Below are 19,725 nucleotides of genomic sequence, written 5' to 3' on the forward strand. Positions count from 1 at the left end.
GAGGTACTTTGTGCAAATAGGGAATGTTACCCTTTACAAGGAGGATATCTGCTAAATCTTTCTCATGTAGTTTTAATTGGCTGTGATAAACAAAAATCTTTAGAACCAAGACTTCCTTGATAATAAACATGAAACAATAAATTATTCCAGGAGGGAAACAAGAAATTGTTGCTCTCATTAAGAAATGGTTGAGATGGGAGTTTTGATTCCTTTATTGCCCTTTTACTTGTCCAGTGTGGCCAATACTTACAGATGGCAGTGCTTAGAGGTGAATACTAGACTATCAAGGGTTAGACAAGTTGGTTCCTCTGATTGATCCAGCCATACTCGATACAGTGGAGACTCTTCAGGAAGTGGAATAGGCCAACAAGGACTGGTGTGATGTTACCTTCCTGGCAGATACATTTTTTTTTCCATATCAGATTTGGAGTCCAGCCACATATAGTTTGCAGTCTTGTGGAATGCACATTGGCCTTACATGCACTGTTTTAACATGGAGAAATTCGAATTCTCAGGCATATGGTTACAGTCCAATAAGGTAGGACTTCAACTTGAAAACCATTAGAGCAAGTGAGCGCACAGCACTGCTCTGAGGGCGTGATTATCACTGATTATCACTCAGAGGGAGAAGCGCTGGAAGACAAATGGAGGCTGGCTGACATTTCCAGTTATAATTGAAATGTCTGTGAAATTCCTGGAAATTGTGAGGACTGAGGCAACCAAGGCCATCCCCCTAACTGACAAATACATTTTCACGGGCTCTGCTGAGAGAAAAGACACGTGGACAGTAGCAGAGCTATTCAGGTATTGATAACAATTCTCTTGCTTTTCTGGAAATCCTGATGGATGCTCAACACAAAGGCACTAGAAAACAATAAAATATGTAGAGGATCATGAGCAGAAATAAAGATGCAGAGGTTTACAGACGACGGTGGTGCAGGCAGCCCCACTTTGTCCTTATTATCTGCGGCTGAACATATGTAGATCAAAGCCTTTGGCAGAACTCAAATAAGGCCAAGACATCTTGGGTTTTGAGTTTCTAAGCTGTCTGAAGCATCTGTTCATTATAGGCTGTTAGAAAGCAATTGTTAGCTTGTTAGGAGGCAGTGGTGAAAATTACCCTCACAAGAGGAGTCTGAGTTGAGAAATACCAACCACGTCTTGGGTGATGTCAGAGTCATTTGAATAGGGATGGAGAAGCCAGCAAAATTCAATTATTAAATGGAAGCATATTGAAAAGTGTGATAAGGGGGGAAGTTCAGGAGGCATTGGTCACATATACAAGGAAGTTGGCTTTATGCAGCCCTGGTAATAAATATACCTGAAGTCTATGGATTTACTGAAAAATGTCACATATGCACATTAATGTCACATACACATTAACTCTGTGTATCTAATGGAATGTGTCAGAACTGAAGTGGCTCCCTCTGCAAGTGATGGGACTACACACTTTGCTTAAAAGTGTCATATGTTAACTTGGACCCAAATGTAACGAGAAAGTCCCTGGGCACAACTTAATGGAAGGTCCTCGTATTCCCCCTGCTTCATCTCTGTCTCATAATTTCTTACATATTTGAAATGATTAGTGATATAAGGTATCAGAATTATAGAAGTATGACCTGATTGTGTGATTGTATATTACCTCAGTTACGAAAGAAAAGCTTTTGCTTAAAAAAAAAACAAAAAGGGCTTAGTATATTCTGTCATAAACGAAGTAGTTTAAAAAGAACAGAAACGTATTTCTCATAATTCTAGATGCTGGGAAGTCCAAGATTAAAGCCTCGGCAGATTTGCTGTCTTGCGAGGACCCACTTTCTCACAGACAGTGCCTTCTAGCTGTGTCCTCATGTGGTGAAATGGTCAAGACAGCTCCCTGGGACCTCTCTTAGAACGGTGCTAATCTCATGCATGAGATCTCCACCCTCAGGACCTAATCACTTCCTAAATGACCCACCTCCTAACATCATCTCCTTGGAGGTTAGGATTTCAACATATAAATGTTGGGGGAACATAAACTTTCAGCAAAAGATAATCACAAGACATTCCAAATCTGAAAATCTAATGAAAATCAAGAAAAATGATACAATACCTTTGTTACTTGATACCAGATACATCTCTATGACACTTTCTTTTCCCTGCATGTTTTGGCTGCATCCTCTTTAATTGCTCTTCACATTATAATCTTGAAGAATCATTTGTACAGTAAGAATAGAAAGATAATCTTGTCTTTAGCATTATTTTTGGTGTCTTTTTTGTTGTTTTTGTTGATCGTTTAGACTAGGGGCCCATAAGAAAGAATATTTTGCATAGAGTTTTACATTTCTGAGGAATGTAAAAATTATTCACAAAATGTTTCTCGGTTTTCGAACCTTGTTTCTTCCCCACTACGTTTATATTTTGATTGGCAGGAATGTAGGACATCTACATGTCATCTAGTCCTGCCCTCCTGTTGTGACATCAGGAGAGTCAGCACAAGGGGTGGTAGAAATATTCCTAGGAGTCATTTCTATGCTCAGTGGCTAGTAATAACTTAACTATGCATGATACTGTCAACTGTACAAACGTACCCCGACTAAGCACAAACTGAATATCCTGTCAGTTTGCCTTTCCTTGAACTGGAATTTCCCAAAACCCCTAAAAAGAGGAAGTAGGGGTAGAAAGCACAGCAATGATAACTGTGTTGAAAAGGAAAAATTTGTGCCAATTTTACATATGATGTGTAAGCACAGTGCTAGGGCCCTTTCCGGGGTCTTGGAGGAAACCCATGCAAGTGAGGGACTGTATTAACCTTCAAAAACTTCATAGTAATTGTGCCTCTGAGTGGGGCCAGATTGTGAAAAGATATAACTCATCAGGGAAAGCTGGGTTTCATAGAGTCAGCATCTAAAATATGCAAGGGACATTATTATGATCACATAGTTTAGGTATTTAGAGAAATGTCTGAGCCAAAGATGTGTGATATGGATAAATGTGTTAAAATGACCAAGTCAGTACTCATCAAATTATCTTGTTATACTATCAAATCTCTTCAGAGAAAAATACCCTATCTTGGCAAGGTTTTCCTAGTAATGGGTTACTGGGGGATAGAAAAGTTATGTTTAAGAAATAGGATCAGTTTCACTAGGGCTAAATACATTAGCAATGCATTAAATCATGCTCTGGCTACATCAAATGGTTATCACGTTCCTAAAGCAACACTGAAGGGATTCTAGCTCAATCTTTCATCAAGAGTATCAGACATTTCAGACTTCAAATCCAGTGCCCTCACTGTGATTGATGTTGTATCCTGTCAAACAAGTCACCCACCATGCACAGGCTTCTTCTTTTGAAAACTGGGGTGTGTTCAAAACATGGTCAACATTTTTGTTCTTTGTCAGTGGTGGTCAGGAAAAGAACACTCCTGTGGCTGCCAAAACTGAAAGAGTCTTGCTGCAATGGAAGAACCAGCCCTAGAAATTAGTTTGCCTAGTGATTTAAGACAGAGAAATTTGTACTGAATAAGAAATGGAAACTCGGAGGCGTTTGTGGAATGCCTACCCCTTGAAATTGGAGACTTGGCCAGAACAGAGATCCTTACTCCATCCATTTCTCCACTCAGTGACCATAGTTTAGGTGCAGACCAGGATGAATCTGGGTTGAGGTGATTAATCTTCCCTATTCTGAGTCATAGACCTGTCCATTTGATTTCCACTTATGCCTTTCCATTGTATATCTTAGACATTTCACATTTACATCTGCCTCTGAACCCCAGATTTTCTTTACTAATCAAAGGCTCTAAAATCTGCTCCCCAATTTATTTTTCCCACATCAGTAAATTCTCCTACCTCCAGTTGAACACCTAGTTTTGTGAGCACCCTCCCCTCTGCCTCAGTCTTACTGTAACTCTCTTATTGTTCATGTGTTTACCATAGTAACCTCCACACAAGCTTCAAACCTTCATTTCAAAATACGAGCAGAATAATCTTGAAAAAGCAAAACAGAAGAAAGAAAATTGAACTCTGTGAGTCACCAGCTTAAACTTGTTTAATGGTTTCCCCCAGCCATCAGTAAGACATCGAATTTTCACAGTGGTCTCCAGGGATTCCTATGTTCTGGCCTTCGCCAATTTTTTCCAGCTTTACTGTCATCCTTGCACCATTACTGTGATCCCAAAAGACTTGTAATTTGCTTTTCTGCCTCCATGCCTTTGCATAGCTTTTTGTGGCCTGGAATATTCTCTCCCAACTTCTCTGCTCCTAGACTAACAATAAGTCATTCTTAAACATATCTCTTCTTTATGTTTTGAAGTGTCGTATGCTCTAAGTATTTGAAAAAAATTATTTAATATAATCTTACGCTAGAATAAAATTATGTGTTTGTCTATGAGAATAGAAACTATCTTATTAATTTTGTATTCCTAGTACCCAGATCACTCTTGAAATATATAAGGTATTTAAAAGATAAATGTATATTCAATAAATGAGTCAACATAGGCTGCAAATAATATAGAAAACCACTTAGCCACTAAGAGATGCCATTTAAAAGAATCAGATATTTGTAAAGAAAGTAAAGCTTACTGAAAAAAATCCTATAAACTCAGCATAAAATATGATTGTTACCAACTAATGAGACAAAAGATAATCATATCAAATATTAAATATTTTTGCATTTGTTTTTTTTACTGACTGTAGACAAATACTGTGTTATATTTATCTAGGAATGTTTGGAACTGTAAGTCTAAACTGATTAAATGAGTGTGTTACATCAGAGGAAACCAAAGTAGGTAGAATCCATAAGTGAGAATCTGTATAACCCTTACACAGACACAGGGTCTCTGTTAGGGCAGAGCCAAAAAAAATGGAGTGAAGGATATGCATTTCAGACAAATTTGGAACTGGTGCCCATTTGGTCATGGAAGAGGGTGAACAGTTTACTAAAATGGTCAATACCTACAGGAGAAGACAGTGCCAGGGCTCAGAATTACAATCATGCACCCTTATTTGAGATTATATGTTTCACAGTGGTTGCTGTTTCCTTTATAAAATGTCTAAAAACGACACTCTACTTGATGGCAATTGAACTTTAAAAATGTTATTAATCAAAACCTCCTCTGCATTTAGTACTGTTTTAAAATGTCATTTTAATTTTGTATTGTCATAAATACTTAGAAACATAACTAGTATGTAAAGGTGTGCAAGATGCGTTGGATCAGTTTATTGACAATATTTGGTGCTCACATGAATTCATGGGTCTCTTGGAGTTCCTAAAGGGATCTGTGCATTACAGATGGGAAAAATACTTCCTTCTTCCAAATAATCATGTTGGATGCCCTTGAGACAAGTACTATTAGTTCACTTCTTTTTTTTTTTATTTTTATTTATTTATTTTTTGTTTTACTTATTTCTCTTTCTTTAATTTTTTTCATTTTATTTATTCTTTTTATTATACTTTTAAGTTCTAGGGTACATATGCATAACGTGCAGGTTTGTTACATATGTATACTTGTGCCATGTTGGTGTGCTGCACCCATCAACTCGTCATTTACGTCGGGAATAACTCCCAATGCAATCCCTCCCGCATCCCTCCTCCCCATAGTAGGCACTGGTGTGTGATATTCCCCTTCCTGAGTCCAAGTGATCTCATTGTTCATTTCCCACCTATGAGTGAGAACATGTGGTGTTTGGTTTTCTGTTCTTGCGATAGTTTGCTGAGAATGATGGTTTCCAGCTGCATCCCTGTCCCTACAAAGGACACAAACTCATCCTTTTTTATGGCTGCATAGTATTCCATGGTATATATGTGCCACATTTTCTTAATCCAGTTTGTTAGTGATGGACTTTTGGGTTGATTCCAAGTCTTTGCTATTGTGAATAGTGCTGCAATGAACATACGTGTGCATGTGTCTTGATAGCAGCATGATTTATAATCCTCTGGGTGTATACCCAGTAATGGGATGGCTGGGGCATACAGTACTTCTAGTTCTAGATCCTTGAGGAATCGCCATACTGTTTTCCATAATGATTGAACTAGTTTACAATCCCACCAACAGTGTAAAAGTGTTCTTATTTCTCCACATCCTCTCCAGCACCTATTGTTTCCTGACTTTTTAATGATTGCCATTCTTACTGGTATGAGATGGTATCTCATTGTGGTTTTGATTTGCATTTCTCTGATGGCCAGTGATGACGAGCATTTTTTCATGTGTCTGTAGGATGTATGCATGTTGTCTTTTGAGAAATGCCTGTTAATATCCATTGCCCACTTTTTGATGGGGTTGTTTGTTTTTTTCTTGTAAATTTGTTTGAGTTCTTTGTAGTTTCTGGATATTAGCCCTTTGTCAGATGAGTAGATTGCAAACATTTTCTCCCATTCTGTATGTTGCCTGTTCACTCTGATGGTAGTTTCTTTTGCTGTGCAGAAGCTCTTTAGTTTAATGAGATCCCATTTGTCAGTTTTGGCTTTCGTTGCCGTTGTTTTTGGTGTTTTAGACATGAAGTCCTTGCCCATGCCTATGTCCTGAATGGTATTACCTAGGTTTTCTTCTAGGGATTTTATGGTATTAGGTCTAACATTTAAGTCTCTAATCCATCTTGAATTAATTTTCATATAAGGAGTAAGGAAAGGATCCAGTTTCAGCTTTCTACTTATGGCTAGCCAATTTTCCCAGCACCATTTATTAAATAGGGAATCCTTTCCTCATTTCTTGTTTTTCTCAGGTTTGTCAAAGATCAGATGGCTGTAGATGTGTGGTATTATTTCTGGGGGCTCTGTTCTGTTCCATTGGTCCATATCTCTGTTTTGGTACCAGTACCATGCTGTTTTGGTTACTGTAGCCTTGTAGTATAGTTTGAAGTCAGGTAGTGTGATGCCTCCATCTTTGTTCTTTTGACTTAGGATTGTCTTGGCAATGCAGACTCTTTTTTGGTTCCATATGGAATTTAAAGCAGTTTTTTTCCCAATTCTGTGAAGAAACTCATTGGTAGCTTGATGGGGATGGCATTGAATCTATAAATGACCTGGGGCAGTATGGCCATTTTCATGATACTGATTCTTCCTATCCATGAGCATGGTATGTTCTTCCATTTGTTTGTGTCCTGTTTTATTTCACTGAGCAATGGTTTGTGGTTCTCCTTGAGGAGGTCCTTTACATCCCTTGTAAGTTGCATTCCTAGGTATTTTATTCTCTTTGAAGCTATTGTGAATGGGAGTTCACTCATGATTTGGCTCTCTGTTTGTCTGTTACTGGTGTATAAGAATGCTTGTGATTTTTGCACATTAACTTTGTATCCTGAAACTTTGCTGAAGTTGCTTGTCAGCTTAAGGAGATTTTGGGCTGAGATGATGGGGTTTTCGAAATATACAATCATGTCATCTGCAAACAGGGACAATTTGACTTCCTCTTTTCCTAACTGAATACTCTTGATTTCTTTCTCTTGTCTGACTGCCCTAGCCAGAACTTCCAACACTATGTTGAATAGGAGTGTTGAGAGAGGGCATCCCTGTCTTGTGCCAATTTTCAAAGGGAATGCTTCCAGTTTTTACCCATTCGGTATGCTATTGGCTGTGGGTCTGTCATAAATAGCTCTTATTATTTTGAGATACGTTCCATCGATAGTGAATTTATTGAGAGTTTTTAGCATGAAGGGCTGTTGAATTTTGGCCTTTTCTGCATCTATTGAGATAATCATGTGGTTTTTGTCTTTGGTTTTGTTTATATGCTGGATTACGTTTAATGATTTGCGTATGTTGAACCAGCCTTGCATCCCAGGGATGAAGCCCACTTGATCATGGTGGATAAGGTTTTTGATGTGCTGCTGGATTCGGTTTGCCAGTATTTTATTGAGGATTTTTGCATCGATGTTCGTCAGGGATATTGGTCTAAAATTCTCTTTTTTTGTTGTGTCTCTGCCAGGCTTTGGTATCAGGATGATGCTGGCCTCATAAAATGAGTTAGGGAGGATTCCCTCTTTTCCTATTGATTGGAATAGTTTCGGAAGGAATGGTACCAGCTCCTCCTTGTACCTCTGGTAGAATTTAGCTGTGAATCCATCTAGTCCTGGACTTTTTTTGGTTGGTAGGCTATTAATTATTGCCTCAATTTCAGAGCCTGCTATTGGTTTATTCAGGGATTCAACTTCTTCCTGGTTTAGTCTTGGGAGAGTGTAAGTGTCCAGGAAATTATCCATTTCTTCTAGATTTTCTAGTTTATTTGTGTAGAGATGTTTATAGTATTCTCTGATGGTAGTTTGTATTTCTGTGGGGTCGGTGGTGATATCCCCTTTATCATTTTTTATGGCATCTATTTGATTCTTCTCTCTTTTCTTCTTCATTAGTCTTGTGAGCGGTCTATCAATTTTGTTGATTTTTTCAAAAAGCCAACTCCTGGAGTCATTGCTTTTTTGAAGGGCTTTTTTGTCTTTATCTTTTTCAGTTCTGCTCTGATCTTACTTATTTCTTGCCTTCTGCTAGCTTTTGAATGTGTTTGCTCTTGCTTCTCTAGTTCTTTTAATTGTGATGTTAGAGTGTCAATTTTAGATATTTCCAGCTTTCTCTTGTGGGCATTTAGTGCTATAAATTTTCCCTCTACACACTGCTTTAAATGTGTCCCAGAGATTCTGGTATGTTGTATCTTTGTTCTCATTGGTTTCAAAGAACATCTTTATTTCTGCCTTCATTTTGTTACGTACCCAGTAGTCATTCAGGAGCAGCTTGTTCCATTTCCATGTAGTTGAGTGGTTCTGATTGATTTTCTTAGTCCTGAGTTCTAGTTTCATTGCCCTGTGATCTGAGAGACAGTTTGTTATAATTTGTGTTCTTGTACATTTGCTGAGGAGTGCTTTACTTCCAATTATGTGGTCAATTTTGGAATAAGTGCGATGTGGTGCTGAGAAGAAAATATATTCTGTTGATTTGCGGTGGAAAGTTCTGTAGATGTTTATTAGGTCCGCTTGGTGCAGAGATTAGTTGAATTCCTGGATATCCTTGTTAACTTTCTGTCTCATTGATCTGTCTAATGTTGACAGTGGAGTGTTGAAGTCTCCCATTATTATTGTATGGTAGTCTAAGTCTCTTTGTAAGTCTCTATGGACTTGCTTTATGAATCTGGGTGCTCCTGTATTGGGTGTATATATATTTAAGATAGTTAGCTCTTCCTGTTGAATTGATCCCTTTACCATTATGTAATGGCCTTCTTTGTCTCTTTTGATCTTTGATGGTTTAAAGTCTGTTTTATCAGAGACTAGGATTGCAACCCCTGCTTTTTTTTGTTCTCCATTTGCTTGGTAGATCTTCCTCCATCCCTTTACTTTGAGCCTATGTGTGTCTCTGCATGTGAGATGGGTCTCCTGAATACAGCATATTGGTGGGTCTTGACTCTTTATCCAGTTTGCCAGACTGTGTCTTTTAATTGGACCATTTAGTCCATTTCCATTTAAGGTTAATATTGTTATGTGTGAACTTGATCCTGCCATTATGATATTAACTGGTTATTTTGCTCGTTAGTTGATGCAGTTTCTTCCTAGCCTCGATGGTCTTTACATTTTGGCATGTTTTTGCAATGGCTGGTACCGGTTGTTCTTTTCAATGTTTAGTGCTTCATTCAGGGTGTCTTGTAAGGCGGGCCTGGTGGTGACAAAATCTCTAAGCATGTGCTTATCTGTAAAGGATTTTATTTCTCCTTCACTTATGAAACTTAGTTTGGCTGGATATGAAATTCTGGGTTGAAAATTCTTTTCTCTAAGAATGTTGAATATTGGCCCCCACTGTCTTCTAGCTTGTAGATTTTCTACCGAGAGGTCTGCTGTTAGTCTGATGGGCTTCCCTTTGTGGGTAACCCGACCTTTCTCTCTGGCTGCCCTTGACAGTTTTTCCTTCATTTCAACTTTGGTGAATCTGACAATTATGTGTCTTGGAGGAGTATCTTTGTGGCGTTCTCTGTATTTCCTGAATTCGAATGTTGGCCTGCTTTACTAGGTTGGGGAAGTTCTCCTGGATGATATCCTGAAGAGTGTTTTCCAACTTGGTTCCATTTTCCCCATCACTTTCAGGCACCCCAATCAGACGTAGATTTGGTCTTTTCACATAATCCCATACTTCTTGAAGTCTTTTTCCTCTTTTTTCTTTAGACTTCTCGCTTCATGTCATTCATTTGATCCTCAACTGCTGATACTCTTCCAGTTGATCGAGTCAGTTACTAAAGCTTGTACATTCGTCACGTATTTCTTGTGTCATGGTTTTTGTCTCTGTCAGTTCATTTATGGCCTTCTCTGCATTGACTATTCTAGTTATCCATTCTTCCGTTCTTTCAAGATTTTTAGTTTCTTTGCGCTAGGTACGTAATTCCTTCTTTAGCTCTGAGAAGTTTGATGGACTGAAGCCTTCTTCTCTCAACTTGTCAAAGTCATTCTCTGTCCAGCTTTGATCCATTGCTGGTGATGAGCTGCATTCCTTTGGAGGGGGAGATGTGCTCTTATTTTTTGAATTTCCAGCTTTTCTGCCCTGCTTTTTCCCCATCTTTGTGGTTTATCTACCTCTGGTCTTTGATGATAGTGACGTACTGATGGGGTTTTGGTGTGAGTGTCCTTCCTGTTTATTAGTTTTCCTTCTAACAGTCAGGACCCTCAGCTGTAGGTCTGTTGGAGATTACTTAAGGACTGCTCCAGACCCTGTTTGCCTATGTATCAGCAGCAGAGGCTGCAGAAGATAGAACATTGCTGAATAGCGAGTGTACCTGTCTGATTCTTGCTTTGGAAGCTTTGTCTCAGGGGTGTACCCCGCCGTGTGAGGTGTGGGGTGTTGTTCTGCCCCTAGTGGGGGATGTCTCCCAGTTAGGCTACTTAGGGTTCAGGGACCCACTTGAGCAGGCAGTCTGTCTGTTCTCAGATGTCAACCTCCGTGTTGGGAGATCCACTGATCTCTTCAAAGCTGTCAGACAGGGTCATTTGCGTCTGCAGAGGTTTCTGCTGCTTTTTTTTTTTTGTTTGTTTGTTTAGCTGTGCCCTGTCTCCAGAGGTGGAGTCTGCAGAGACAGGCAGGCCTCCTTGAGCTGCTGTGGGCTCCACCCAGTTCGAGCTTCCTGGAGGCTTTCTTTACCTACTTAAGCCTCAGCAATGGTGGGCACCCATCCCCCAGCCTGGCTGCTGCCTTGCTGTTAGATTGCAAACTGCTGTGCTAGCAATGAGGGAGGCTCTGTGGGCATGGGGCATGGGACCTTCCTGGCCAGGTGTGGGATATAATTTTCTGGTGTGCCGTTTGCTAAGACCCTTGGTAAAGTGCAGTATTGGGGTGGGAGTTATCCGATTTTCCAGTTGTTGTGTGTCTCAGTTCCCCTGGTTAGGAAAGGGGATTCCCTTCCCCCTTGCACTTCCCAGGTGAGGTGATGCCTCACCCTGCTTCAGCTCTTGCTGGTCGGTCTGCAGCAGCTGACCAGCACCGATTGTCCGGCACTCTCTAGTGAGATGAACCCGGTACCTCAGTTGAAAATGCAGAAATCACCTGTCTTCTGTGTCACTCGTGCTGGAGGCTGGAGACTGGAGCTGTTCCTCTTTGGCCATCTTGCTCCACCCCACTATTAGTTCACTTCTGTAGCATATAATGTGTTTTTTAGACGCACCATAGTTTATCCTAGAAGTACATGTTTTAATATGTTATGGAACACATTGAAAACCAGGTCACGGCCAGGTGCAGTGGCTCAAGCCTGTAATCCCAGCACTTTGGGAGGCCGAGACGGGTGGATCACGAGGTCAGGAGTTCAAGACCATCCTGGCTAACACGGTGAAACCCCGTCTCTACTAAAAATACAAAAAACTAGCTGGGCGAGGTGGCGGGCGCCTGTAGTCCCAGCTACTCGGGAGGCTGAGGCAGGAGGATGGTGTGAACCCGGGAGGCGGAGCTTGCTGTGAGCTGAGATCCGGCCACTGCACTCCAGCCTGGGCGACAGAGCGAGACTCCGTCTCAAAAAAAAAAAGAAAACTGGGTCACGTATTTAGCTATTAATCTGCCTCCTGTAAACCTTTAAGATTTGTTATATTATTATATAAAACACTATATAAATAGACTTTAAAGGAAGAAATTAAAATAGGGTTTTTAAAATGTAAAAGATGTCTCACACCTTTAATCCCAGCACTTTGAGAGGCCAAGGTGAATGGATCACAAAGTCAGGAATTCAAGACCAGCCTGGCCAACGTGACAAAACCCCATCTCTACTAAAAACACAAAAATTAACTGGGCATGGTGGTGGCCGCTTGTAATCCCAGCTACTTGGGAGGCTGAGGCAAGAGAATCGCTTGAATCCGGGAGGCAGAGGTTGCAGTGAGCGAAGATGATGCCAGTGCTCTCTAGCCTAGGTGACAGAGTGAGACTCCATCTCAAACAAATGAAAATAAATAAATGTAAAAGAAACACCAAGATGTGTGGATCATTAAGTGTTAAAAGTCTAAAATAACTGTTTTATATGTCCCTGAATAAATCTGTCTACAGTTTCTATGTATGTGTCCAAATTTCCTTTTAGAAGCTTATTGAGTAACATGGGACCACAAACACAACTGGATTTCTAATTACATAGGCAGTGTTTCTGTCTCTACACTAGGTTGCATCTAAAAGTTAATTGAGGATGAAGCTTTCTTAATTAATCACATATTGATAGGTTAATAATCTAAATGCACAAGTAGACTGATTATCTTAACTTACTGCACATATATCCCATAGAGCTAAAATTGTTAGCCTGTAATGTTGATTTTTCTATATTTTAAAAGATACAAATTTAGAACAATGAGGGCAAGGCATCAAAACCTTGTCTTAAATTGATTGTGTTTGCAAAAGCTTTGCCTTAGGTGTTTTCATAAACCTGAGTTTGCACAATTTTTATTTGGAAAAACAACCTAGGAAACTATTGAAAAGCAATGCTTTTTAAGTAACAGCAATAATTGACACTAGCTCCTTATTACTAATCTTATGAAATCCAAATACCCCTATCTACTAATCATATTATTTCAATAGGCCATCTCATTCACTGGTTTCATCTTTTTATATTTTCAATTAGTCTTCCTTGTCTAACGAAATCCTTAAGTTTTTCGTACTCGAACGTCTATTTTTATATTTTGAACTTTAAATTTCATTCTTATTTACGTGTTTTCCATGAACAAAGTAAAACAAAAACACAACATATTAAAATTTATTAAAGATTAGCCCTCCTTTTGTGCGTTGGAACCATACTTAACTTAGCTCCTGCAGTTACCCTTCCTTGCACTTGTGTCAGGGCTCAGAACACAATTCCCCAATATATGGTACCTTGGCATACTAAGTATTTTAAGCTGAAATTGAGAAGACAATGGAAGTAAGACGGTCACTGACTTTCTCTTTCGCTGACCTTTGGTCGTAGAAGAATTCTGTGACCTACCTTGTTTGAAAGTAGGTTGTAAGACCCCCATTCTAGAGGGATCCAACCCTATACCTGGAAGCCGTGAAGAATCTGGACAAACAGGCCTTGCTAAATTAGTACTATTACAGTATACACTTTAGTCCTCCCATCACACTTCTGCATGACCACCTGTAAAAATACAGTTTTCTCTGGATCTATCTTTAGGACTTCATTTCTGAAGGCTCCACTCTCACATAAAATTTTAGTTAAATATGGTTTAATGATTTCCCCTTGTTAATTTGTCTTTTATTACAGGAGTCTCAGCCATGAGTATTGCAATGAATGAGGAAAAGGTATTATAGCTGACCCTTGAACAATGCAGGGATTAGGGTCACAGACTTCTGTGCAGCCAAAAATTCACATATGACTTTGACTCTCCAAAACCTTAGTTACTAATAGCCCCTTGTTGTCTGGAAGCTGTACCAATAGGATCAACAGCCAACTAATACACTTTTTACCTGTTCTATATATTGCATGCTGTATTCTTAAAATAAAGTAAGCAAGAGAAAAGATGTCACAAAGAAAATCCTAAAAAAGAGGAAATATTTCATATACATTAAGTGGGTCATAATAAAGGTCTTCTTCCTCATTGTCTTCATATTGAGTAGCTAAGGAAGAGGTGGTGTTGGTCTTGCTGTCTCAGGAGTGGCAGAGGTAGAAGAAAATCGACGTATAAGTGGACTCACAGTTCAAACCGATGTTGTTAAAGGGTCAGTTGTACACAGCTTCTGGGAAGTAGGATGTTGAAGTCTTTGGCCATTGTTCTACATATCAAATACTTAAAACAATAAACCAATTACTGACAGAAAGATACATAAAGCAATAACTTCAAAGACACTGAACGTAAGGCAATGGGTAACAGTGATCTCTGAGATACAAAAAACAAAGGAGGAAATAATGATTTTCCCAGTATTGACAGTTTTGAGGCCACAGAACAAGCAGGGAAATCCCAGGCATAAGCGTGAGTTGAAGAGTTAAGAGTCCTGGGAGATCAAGGTTGCTAGCATTGACAGGACAAAATACCAGAGAAGAGAGAAGTACATAGACAACTCCAGAGATCCTTAGACGTCTCCTCAGGGAATTCAGCTGAGTGACAGTGCACTACCCAAGCCTTGGGAAAGAGCCATCAGAAAGGATTAGGAGTAACAGTGCCTGGCTTTCACATAGGGTCAAGAGGCACACCCTTTTTCTGGAGACTGACAGGAAGACAAACATTTGGGTAAAATACATGTAAGTTTCTTGGCTCAGTAGGGAAGAATAATTAACTCTAGGCTGAGTACTGCTCAATCACATCTAACAAATCTTAAAAACATAACGCAAACTCATCAAACATTTTCCAATTAACTGCAACCCCAAACAAAGCTCAAGAACATTTATAGAAATACAAACATCTACCACCTACAAGTTGATGTTCACATTATCTGATACTCAATAAAAAATGACCCAGACATACAGAATAGCAGGAAGATATAAACCATAAAGAGGAAGAAAACAATTAAAAATGATTCAGTGAGACAAGATGAGATAAAAATACAGTGAAGATTTAGCAATCTTCCTTATATTATAATGGAAACTAATAAATGTATTATAATGGAAACTATCTCAAAGGAAACAGAATTATTACAGTTAAATAGAAAGAGTAAGTCATTATAAGATGACTATAGTTAATAGTTACATAGTTGCAAATTGCTGGAAAGAGGATATTGAATGTTCCCAATAAAAAGAAATATTTGAAATGATGGGTGGATATTCTAATTACCTTGACCTGATCACTATACCTTATATGTAATGGAAACATCGCTATGTACCCCCATGAGTATGTATAATTATTTGTCAAGTAAAGACAAAACAATTGACTAAGTTAACAGATCAGCATAAAAATATATATGTAACTGGAGTTCTCAAAGTGAGGGTATGTTTGCAGAAAATATATTTAAACAAGTAGTAACTATTGCCTTTCTGAATTTGGTAAACATAATAAATCCATAAATAGAACCTCAGCAAAGTCCAAGCACAAGAAACATGAAGAAAATGATACTGAAACATATAATATTCAAATTCCCTAAAAGCAATAAAGATAATCTTAAAAGCAAATGTAAAATTGACACATTATATACAAAAGAACAAATGTAAAAATATGACTTTTTTTTTGGCTGGGGGAGTCAGGAATAATGCAAGTGAGAAGAGTTGAACAACATCGTAGCATACTAAAAGTTTAAAAAATTTAAAAACTTACCAAGCTAGAATTTTATCTCCAGTGAAAATATCTCACAAAGTGAAGGCAAAGTAAATACTTTCTCAGAAATACGAAAGCTGAAATAGTTCCTCACTGGCAGAGTTCCACCCTGAGACCCACTAAAGAAAATCCTTCAAGAAAAAGGAAAATAGCAAAACTGAAACACAAATCTACACAAAAGAATGATGCCACAGAAAATAACAATTATGTGAGTAAATGCTTGTGTTAGTTTTCTAGGACTGCTGTAACAAAGCACTTCAGACTGGGTGTCTTAAACCACAGAAATTTATTGTTTCACAGTTCTAGGGGCTAAAAGTTCAAAACTGAGGTGTTCATGGCCGTATTTTCTGTGAAACATTTAGGGAAGAAGTATGCCTTGCTTCTTTGTAGCTTCTGGTGTTTGCTGGCAATTCTCATCTTCCTCAGCTTGCAGATGCATTACTACAATTGAGGTAGGAAGCGGGATACAACTCCAGAGGTGGGCTTGGACACTGGAGCAAATTGAGGACTAGTTAAAACAGGGGTGAGGTGGAAGCAACTTTTCATAAAACATGCCCAGCAGTGTGCCATGTCAGCTTACCATTGCCATGGCAAGACCTGGGAGTTACCACCCTTTTCCGTGCAATGATCCAGCAACTCCAAAGTTACTACCCTTTTTTTTTTAAAAAGAAATTTCTGCATAAACTTCCCCTTAATCTGCATGTGATTAAAGGTAGGTATAAATATGACTGCAGAACTGCTCTGAGCTGCTACTCTCTGCCAAGGGGGTAGTCCTTCTCTGCAGAAGCAGTCACAGAGCTGTAACACTACCAGAGCTGGAACACGGCCACTTCAGTAAAGCTGTTTTCTTCCACCACTGGTTCATCCTTGAATTCTTTCCTGGGGAAGCAAAGAACCCTCTCGGGCTAAGCCCCCATGGCCAAGCTCCAATGTGGGGCTCACATTTGATTGGAGATCCACCCTACTTTAGGATGGTAACTTCTTAACATGGTATCTGTGGTGATCCTATTTCTCTTGCAGTTAAGACTTTAACGTGTCATTTGGGGGAATACAGTTGAACCCATAACAAGACATACAGATGTTTTTCTTAGTATTCAAATTTCTTTAAAAGGTAATTGACTTTGAAATAATGCAACTTGAATTTATTCTACTTAATAACTCCAGGCATTCTGTTAAATAGGTATAATTGTTTCTATGTTGAAGTTGTTTAAGTTTAAAAAGTATATATTCATGGATTTTTTTTTATTTGATTTAGTTTTAGTTGAGCTCTGGAAAAAATCTAGCTGGTACCTACCTGACTGATGCGAACCCTTGCATATTGTAAATAGAGTAAGGTCACAGCATGTTAAAAATTCGTTAAAAATAAGTTGGTCACTCAAAACTATGTAGCTAAACAGAATGAAGTATTAAAAAAACTAAATCGAGACCCTCAGGAGTATAACAGATTCCATGGACAAGAAAACGCTTCTGGCTCAATGGTTTGCTTCAGTTTGTGACAGAGAACTTATGTAATATACACACAAGTAGTGAATGAGGAATCTCACAGACTTCCAGGTAAAAAAATGTGAAGTCAGACCTTAAAATAGCAAATGGATTATTTTTTTCTCCCAACAGTCTCTGTCCCTACAGATTTCATCTCATAGTGACTACATTTCATTAATTAGGAGACAGGAGAGTAAAGAAGGTATCTTTTTTTTATTTTGTCGTTTGAAAATTGTAAAACCTTGCAATCGTAATGCCCCTGTGTATACTGCCTGCTAGGCTTTATTGCCTGATTGCCTTCTGCTACATGCATTAGCACTACTACCCTTGAAAAAAACACACACACACACACATAAATATACATCATGGAACTTTTGGTTTAACCACCCAGCCGTGATTTCCAGGGTCGTAAACCATTTAAGTCAAAAGCAATCACCAGTACCCTAGACACCACCCTCATAAAAGCAGAGAACTCCCTGGCCTGGGTCAGAATGTGCCTCTTCCATGCTCCATGGACTCTTGGAAAAATATTTTTATTACGTAATTCCCAGCACCTGGAAATGCTGTGTTTTATGGAGAACTAGAGGGAGTTTTAACTTGTCATAATCTCACAGGGGAGTTCTCAACATCTCAAAAGAGAGCTCCCACTTTCTTTATCACAGAACCATTTCAGTCAAAATGCCTTAAGAGATTGTATAGAAGAAAAATGGCCTAGAAGGGTTGATTTCACAAAAATTAATAGAATAATAAGACAAAGCAAGGATAAAGTAAATTCAGAATGGAAATAGCCATTGATAACACTTCTAAAATTATTTTTGAAACAACATTAGCTGTTTGGAATACTAGTCACAACTTAAGCCTTGAGAACAATTAAAATCCATCTACATCAGCTTGTGATTTCAGTGTGCAGCAAACAGTAATGAAGTGGAGCAAAGGAAAATGCAAATTTCATCAAAGGCAATTTGAAGATTCTCAACATTTTATAGACCACCTTAATAGACATAGCTATCCAAATGTGTATTTTTGTTTGCATTTTAATTGCAATGAATGAGTCATTTAAGCTGCCATTCCAGCTTGCCCAGCATACAAAAAGTCACAGGCTATTTCAAGCTCCTTAGTTTTCCAGAATTCCATGAGCTTTTGGAAGATCTTCTTGTGCTATATGAACAAGAAGCTCAGCAGTCTTTAAGTAAAACACCAGAATCATCTGCACAATCCAGTGAAGCAATTCTTTGGGATGTTCACACAGACTCAAATTCTAATAATCAGGAAAAAGATTGATCTAATAACGAGAAACAAACTATTAGTCTGCCAGTTTCTACTAGCAAATCAAGGGAAGATTCTACAGAAACAAAGGCATGTGCAGAAAGTGTGGAAAAGCAAACAATTTGGTTCAGAATGGAGATGAACGTTCTGATGACGGTTTCAAATATAAGCTTGATAGACCAAAAGATGCCTGACATAGAGCCAAATTCTGAAAATAATCCTAGTAGTAGCGATTTAGTCAATGGACACAGTGTGGTAGAGCAGACACCTTTAGTTTGATCAGATCCTGCTTTGAAAATTGATGCAAACATAATCAGGACAGAAAATGGTTCCATTTTACCCAGTGTTGTACCACAAGAATACAATACCTTACCAGTATCTCAGGCACCTTCCAAACCAAATCTGACAAGTGAACATACTTCACATGGCTTGATTTTAACAAAACCAGTTACCTTGATGAACAGTATCTTAGTAGGCCCAAATGCAGAAAATTTCTTACTGATAGATGCCTGTTCTGATCAAGATAACGTGTATAAAATATTAGTGAAAAGATGTAACAAATGCCTGACCACCTACTGTAATGCAGAAGCACTTGAGGCTCATCTTGACTGATAAAAATGTTTCACAAAGATCTGTCAATCAAGCAGTAGTGTGAAAAAAGCACTGTAAAAATGCATCATCAGTTTGCTATTTCCCTGATGGCCTTAATTTTAGAGTGGTCTCGGATTACTAAAGATAAAAAACACATTTTCTAGAATGAACTCGGAGGAGATGGAGTGGCTTAGACTCTGAAAGGGTTGTTATAAAACTCCCAAAGTACCAGTTTTCCGGAAAACCACATTTTAAAAAGTTTATGATGATTAATAGCAGCAGCATGTTCAGTTTTGCTTATATGAGAAACATGTTTAGGCAACTCGGTGGAAAACCAGCTGCGGCTATACGGAAAGGGAAAAGTGAACCCATTATTAGAAAGTGTGTGTGGGGAGGGAGGCTCGTTTATAATAATTTATCAATTTAAAGTATTTTATTCTACAAATGGGGTTTGTTTTTTTTTTTGTCAGGCATAATCAGATTATGTCCCCTCCCTTCTAGTCAAACATGGTTTAAGGAACCACTGCTGTTTGGTTTGTGTAAGATTTAGTAACTTGTGCATTAACTTACCACAATGCTATCAATTAAAGATTGTAACTGATTTCTAGGTGATTAATTAGGTCAAAGTTCAATGAATGGCCCACCAGCATTGAACATCAAAAAACAAAACAAAACAAAACACCACAGTGCTTTGCTAATTAGCTCTTCATAGAACCTCCTACTAACCACTTTTGTAATACAAATTAGTTACATT

General features: G+C 38.6%; 1 pseudogene; it reads left to right on the forward strand.

The window, feature by feature from the left end:
* The first annotated feature begins 679 nt into the window (after nt 1–679).
* LOC111547415 lies at nt 680–18,992 on the forward strand (annotated as a pseudogene).
* The last annotated feature ends 733 nt before the right edge of the window (nt 18,993–19,725 follow it).

Source organism: Piliocolobus tephrosceles, chromosome 7, assembly GCF_002776525.5.
Source record: "Piliocolobus tephrosceles isolate RC106 chromosome 7, ASM277652v3, whole genome shotgun sequence".
Taxonomy (NCBI): domain Eukaryota; kingdom Metazoa; phylum Chordata; class Mammalia; order Primates; family Cercopithecidae; genus Piliocolobus; species Piliocolobus tephrosceles.